Genomic DNA, 6,959 nt, shown 5'->3' on the forward strand with positions numbered 1-6,959 from the left:
ATAGATATTGGAAGGGATCTCTGAGATCACCAAGGTCACTGCATCAGAGACAATCCACTCTAACCCCCTCATTTTACAGACCAAGAAACTGAAGTCAAGTGACCACAGACAATCCCACAGTTGGTGGTTGTCATTAGTGGATGGAAAGTATGTAGTAATAGGCAAAAAACGGACAGGGAACAACAAAGACCAATTTTGCCTCCTTCACAATGTTATCATGGACAGTCTTGAATGTGATGGTCACATCTTACCACCCTCTGGACTGCTTGGAGTTCATTTCATAGAGAGACTTCATAGATAGCAGCTTGTTTCTTCATACAGGGGAAGGATCCAGGAGGAAAGGCTCTAAGCCACTTTCAAACCCTAGAGAGCAGGAAAGAGAGAGTCATTAGACCAAAGATGAAGCAGAAACATAGGTAAGGCAGTCAGTGTTAGGTGGGGACATGTTCCTCCTTTGTTCTCAAAAAGGAGGAGTGATTTCAGGATAGTGATGTCTTGATTTGCAAGTAAATTGGATTTAAGTGAGGCAGGGCTGTGCAAAGTCATCAGCCTCACTTTCTCCTCCTGAGTTTTCAGAGTCCAGTGGCAAGACATAGGTCAGGACAACTGGAGATGGCCCCCAGGTTGGGACTGAGCCAACTGAAATAGAGTCAGGAAATAGAATTTTTAGGTGCAACCCAGGGTTATAAATTTCAGAGCATGGCAAGAGCTGCTCAAGGCCCTCAGAGGAATGCCAGTTTGCCATGGTCAGTGTATCAACAATGCAGTATTCACATTTCCTATGGTAACTATAAATATGCTGATATGGTTATTAATCACAAAATATAACAGGATTTCCACATGGGGGACAAAGCTAGAACATTTATTCAAATATCAAAAAAAACTGAGTCCCCAAACCAGCAAGTCAAAGCCATCACAGCAGCTATGGAGTTGTCACATGTAGTTAATGCTGTAAACACCCACATTTTCAAGCCTTCAAAACAGAACAGGCTACCTCAGGCAAAGATCCTCCTCTCCTCATTTACAGCAACTGCTCAACGTCCATGCAGCTCACTCCCAGCAGCTCCAGCCCCCCACAGTTCCCATCCCTGGCAGTCCTCAGCAGGAGTCCTTAGCAAAAGTTGTGGTTGGCTCAAAAAAAAGGAGTTTGTGCTGCCACCGCTGCCGCTGCTTCCAGTCACCGCGCTGGTTCCAGCTTGGCTCAGGATTCCTCCTGCCCCTCCCCTTCCTGCTACATCAGCAAGTTCAAGGGTCATGTAGGATCTTCAAATCCCATAACCATTACATTTGGCCCCAAAATCTTTCGTGTCCCTTACTTGGCAAAAATACATTAACAATACATTTCATTACATAGGTTAATAGGAATTTTAGGAGTAACTGGTGTCAACAGAATTTTACAACAATATAACAAGGATAGCACACAATAAACACAGAAAACAATATTTTAGGGTAGGGATTGAGCACAAGCTTCCTATCATTCCCCCCTGAATAATTGGCGTCCCAAAATCTTGGGGTAAGGGGCAAAGGTCTCTTCTTCCATGGCTACTTGCTGCTGAAATTGGACACAGAACTGTCCCCATCCAAAGGGGTCCCATTTGAGGAGTCAGTTCTTTAGCCAGCATTTGGAATGTGCTTGATGGCAGGTCCTGGGGTGACATATCACAGTTGTGGAGAGGGGGTGACATCCAGCTTAAGCTATCAGGCATCTACAGGTGGAGGGTACCAAGCCTGTGGAGACAAATCTAGTAAACAAGGTGAACAGACAAAAGATCAAGAAGAAGCAAAGAGACAATAACCAGAAGCAAAGTAGATATAGGATCAGCCATGCTACTGGAGTATCCCACTATTGTAGCCTCACTCATGGTAGAATATATGCATTAAGAGTACAATTTTTAATCATCTTCTCCTCAATAAACAATAGTCACAGTGTTCTCCTTCCCATGTGCTATAATCTCCACAGATTTTGGAACATCATCTGGCTTCCGTTTTACCCATACTTTAGCTCCCAATTTTATTCTATCAGTAGAACCAAATCCTTCAGTTCTGCTGATAGTTATTTTGGAAGGAGGGTCAGTTTTAAAAAGTGGTATTGTTTTACAAGGAATGATAATTATTTGAACTCTCCTATCATTTTTATGAATCTGTATGGGCCCTTTACCTAAATTATGGAATGTTACAACAATTTCTCCTTGAGAATTAGAATCTATTACCTAGTAGCACATGTTCTTATATCTGCTTTTCTAAAGGAAAGCAACTCAAAATGGGTTAACAATCTGACTTTAATCAATCAAACATATATCATTTACCTAGTTCAGAGGAAAAAGTCAGCACCCTGAACTTCAGAGAATACAAACAGAATTTACAAGCAGACAGAGAAACAGACCAGCAGACAGGGCTTCCAGCTGTCTTACCATTACATCCATACTTAGTTACCACAGAGGGAAGCTCCAACATCTGGGTTTTCAAAGCCAGGGGGTTGGGGGGAGGGAGGCGGGGATGCTCAATGGCTGCCCAGAGTCTCATCTGGCCAAATCACACAACTCTTCCCAAAGTGATCCCCAAAGCAAAACCTCTCATCAGGTTATATATAGCCTTCTCCTGGATCAGAGCATGTCACAACCCTCTTTATCCACTGCCCAATCACAAAGAATCAAGGTGTGGGCACTCTTGAAAATCAAGTCACCCACCACAGGCTTCATGTGACCACATTCAGCCTATTAGGGGGCAGAGTTTATTTTGAAATCAGGGAAGGTTCTCAGATTCATCCAAGCCTATCATGGGATCAAGGGGCAGGGAAGATCTTCAGATTCCCATTACCATAACAGTCAGCCATTGTTTCAGTGGGGCACATCTTGACAAGTCAGCCATATGCAAGGCATGCTACCTTTCACTCCTTGAAGGGCCTGATCTCTCAAAAGCTCAGATGTGGACAATAGTGTTCCATCAATGCAGCAGTGTATGTGTGTGTGTTCACATCTACATAGGTATATATACATATATGTGTACATATATATATGTGTGTATATAATATGCATGCATATACACATATAATCTTAGCCCTTTGAAGGCCCCACAGAAGAAATTGCAACCTATTTTAACATCCTGGGCCCATTTTGGTTCCTTTTGGCAGATGGGCCCCATCTCAGAATCATGCTTATTAGATGCATAAAAGAAAATACAGAACAATAAAGGAAAATGAATCATATTGAAATACAGTTAACAAAATACTTCAAATAAAAAACCATGTTCACAGACCCCGGGTTAAGCAGCCCTGCCCTATAGAGTCACAGTAAGGCAAGACACAGCTAGATCATCCTAAGGGACAAGAACTGAGGGTGATCACTGCAGAATATGCTTCATGGCCATGTATACTATGTGTATCTGCTTTTGTCATATTTTAAATATAGACCTTAGGTCTCTATTTCCAGAGAATTGTAAAGGTAATGAATTTGGTGGCCACCATACCCAGATATTCTCCACTTAAGTGAGAATATAGTGCAGATAAACAACCATAATATACCCATCCCTATAACAAATACTAAAATAACTGGGTAGTTAATAGCACTAACTGAAAAGAGGAAAAAAAGATGGCATGTGTGTGGTGAAGTGAGTGTATCTTGGTAAGGAAAGATGGAGGACAATGGAGAGCTACCCAGCTAGTGAAGTTTCCTAAGATCATGGAGGTAAAAACCAAATGAATAATAATCACAAGGCACAAAGGAGACAGACTAGGCAGTAGAGGCCTTTGGTAAATGTATCTTCTACTTAAGCTATGTGGTATATTTCTGTGATTGCATATGTTTCACGCTTATGGTGCAAAGGCATCCCCAATAGCAGAAAATAATCATACAATGACAGAATTGGAGTTGGAAGGTCCTCCTCTGGTTCAGCCTGTACCTGAAAAGGAATCTTCATTCCAACCTACCCAACAAAGGGGAGAGGTTGGGGGGGGGGGTGAAGAATCCCATTACTTCCCAAGGCAGATGTAGCAGCAAGCACCCCAGGCGTCCCCAGGGTGGCTGCCAACACAGGTTCTTGGATCTGCTTTGTTAAAGGAAAGCAACTCAAAATGCATTAACAAGCTTAGTTTAATCAGTCAAACATATATCGTTTACCTAGTTCAGGGGAAAAACGTTAGCACCCCAAAATTCAGAGTATACAGAAAGAATTATCAAGACAGAGAAACAGATCAACCAGACAGTTTTCCAAACTGTCCAACCATTACATTCATACCAAATCAACATCTGGGTCTTTCAAAGCTGGGGGGCTCTCAACAACGGCTTCCCAGAGTCTCATCTGATCAAATCACAGAACACTTCTCAAAGCGAGCCCCAAAACAAAGCCTCAAATCAGGGTTTATATAGCCTGCTCCTGGCTCAGAGCTGGACTCACTGGCCAATCAAAAAGTATCTACTGAAAAACAAGCCTCCCACCCCAGGCTCCAGGTGCACTTTAGCCTAGGGGCAGGGAAGATCTTAAAAATTTACATTCCCATTACAGCAGATTCATCTCACTTATGGACGCGACAATTCTTTAATATTTGAACACAATGATCATCCCCCTGAGCCTTCTCTTTTGCCCACCTCCACCATCATTCCAGTTGCCCATCTCTGGACACTCAACAGCTTCTCGTTTGCTTTCCTAAACTATGATTTTCAGAATTGAACCCAATGCATTCCAGATGTGGTCTGAGAGGAGGATAGCAGTCCAATGCCCTCTTTGTTCCTGGAAGCCTTTCCTTTCCTAAGATAGCCCCAGGGCCACATTAGGTTTTTTTTTTTTACTGCCATATCTTACCCCTTCCAAAACACGCTGGACTTTGTCATTTTGTTGTTCTGTCACATCCAACTCTTTGTGACTCCGTTTGGGGTTTTCTTGGCAAAGGTACTGGAGGGGCTTGTCATTTCCTTTTCCAGTTCATTTTACAGATGAGGAAACTGAAGCCAATAGGGTGAAGTGACTTGCCCAGGGTCACTCAGCTAGTAAGTGGCTGAGGCCATATTTGAACTCAGCAAAATGAGTTTTCCTGACTCCAGGCACAGTATTCTATCCACTGCCCCACCTAGCTGAACTTGTAGGCTACTAAAAGGCACTAGAAATATTTCAAACCAATGTCTCCTCCCTAATACTTCTGAAGCTGATTTTTTTTCATCCAAGTGTTAGACTTTACATTTATTCCAACTAAATTGTTTTATTTGATTCCACCCAATACTCTAGTCTGTCAAGATCTTTTGGGATTCTGACTTCTTTGCATCACTGTTGAGCTTTCAATCTATGCCTTAATCGGAGTCATTGACTTGAATGAGAAATAGCCCAGATCTCTGAGGCACTCACTCCCCTGGCCACTCTCTTCTGGGTTACCACAGAACCCTTAGCCCCTATTCTGAATTCATCTAACTGTATGATGGCCAAGCCTACATTTTCCCACAAAACTGGTATGACATACTTTAGCAAATGCTTTGCTCATACGTAGGTAAGCTGTATGTATAGCATTCTCTTCATCTCCCTGTTTTCTAACTGTCTCTACAGTTAAAAATAGGGATAAATCACTATTGTCTATTAAGGCAAAAACCTGTAAAGGGGCAGTGTGTATAGTGACAGATATGTATACCACTATTAATAATGAGAGCTGCTATTTCGATAAAGCCCTAAGGTTTGCAAAGTGCTTTAGAGCCATTATCTCATTTGATCAAATGTAGAACTCCCTGAAGCTAAAAGTTTCTTTCTCCCTTCCCCCTCTTCTACTGCTTTCTTTTATCTTGTTTTGCTCTCAGTTTAACTTTACCAAGATGCAGTGAATTGAAAATTAAATCCAAGTCCCATCTCTCTGCCTCTGAGCACAGTTACAAGCCATTTTGTGCTTCTTCCCCCTGGGTTATAGGCTGGGAGGACCTGCAGCCCAGATGCTGCAAGATGCACAGGCTGAATGAATGGCCAGAAACAAGCCGCAGCCTGGTACCCTGAGGGAATGGACTCAGTCATGTGGAATATGCAGTGCTTTGGCCAGGGCCAAGGCTCAGTTACCAAGGGGACAGGAAGTAGACCCAAGAGTGAGCTGTCAGCTGTGGCACCAGATCCTAGCTATGGTGCAGAGGGAGAGAGGGAGGGGAGGAGAGGAGAACAGAGGAGGAGAGAGAAAGGGAGAGAAGAAAGAAACCATATCTGGTTCCTTAGAGGCCGAAGTCTGGAGAGGGGGCCAAAAGTCTTGATGAACAGAGGAAATTCTGATCTTCTCTTCAGATATGTGGTCCACACTAATGGGTCCCCCAATTTTTCTGTCTGCCAAACCCTTCAGCTGAACAGAGGAAGGCTCCTTGTAACATCCCTCCTATTCCAGCACCCATAGAGAGCTCCAACTTGCAAGGAAGGGGGAGGAGCTTCCTTCCTGGGAGGGAGCTCAGAATTTGTGAATTCACACAAGGAACAAAAATGCAAATATGGCATTGTGTCCCTCGTGTCCTATGGTGTGTGAATGGCCATTAAACATGAAGGAAGAGGACCTGGGTTTGGGACCCCGTTCTGCCACTTCCTAGCTGTGTGACCTTGGATAAATTCCTTATAGTTTCTGGGTGCCACCTTCCTCATCTGTAAAATGGGAAGAAAGGCACACTAATATACTTTTAGTGGAGTGGTGATTCAATAAAATCATTCTGGAAAGCAATTTGGAATTATGCAAATGCCTAAAACACCTGTATCCTTTGACCCAGAGATTGCACTGGTAGCCAAATACTACAAGGATATCAATGATCATTAAACCCTATATATATGTGTGTGTGTGTGTGTGTGTGTGTGTGTGTGTGTGTATACACCATGTTTCCCCGATAATAAGACCTATCCCGAAAATAAGCCCTCCCCTTACTGTGTAAGATTCCTCTAAAATAAGCCCTCCCCCGTAGAGATTGCTACTGTAGTGAAGGTGATCCCCTGCGTTACACGCTACATTACGGTACCCTCTGTAT

At 43.1% G+C, this 6,959-nt stretch overlaps 1 long non-coding RNA gene across 2 annotated transcripts in view; it reads right to left on the reverse strand.

Moving 5' to 3' along the window:
- Window positions 1–253: 253 nt before the first annotated feature.
- The window catches only part of LOC138150590 (uncharacterized), a 465,078-nt gene continuing 458,372 nt past the window's right edge, over window positions 254–6,959 (reverse strand). The window contains exon 5 of one of the 2 annotated variants that reach the window (XR_011165590.1): window positions 254–363. This is a non-coding gene — a long non-coding RNA (uncharacterized lncRNA). Of the gene's footprint in view, window positions 364–927; window positions 1,729–6,959 lie in introns of those variants that run through there. The other variant, XR_011165589.1, reaches the window with a different exon arrangement.

Source organism: Petaurus breviceps, unplaced genomic scaffold, assembly GCF_028583685.1.
Source record: "Petaurus breviceps papuanus isolate PSGF00001 unplaced genomic scaffold, PetGlider_PUasm1.0 90881, whole genome shotgun sequence".
In the NCBI taxonomy this organism is placed as follows: domain Eukaryota; kingdom Metazoa; phylum Chordata; class Mammalia; order Diprotodontia; family Petauridae; genus Petaurus; species Petaurus breviceps.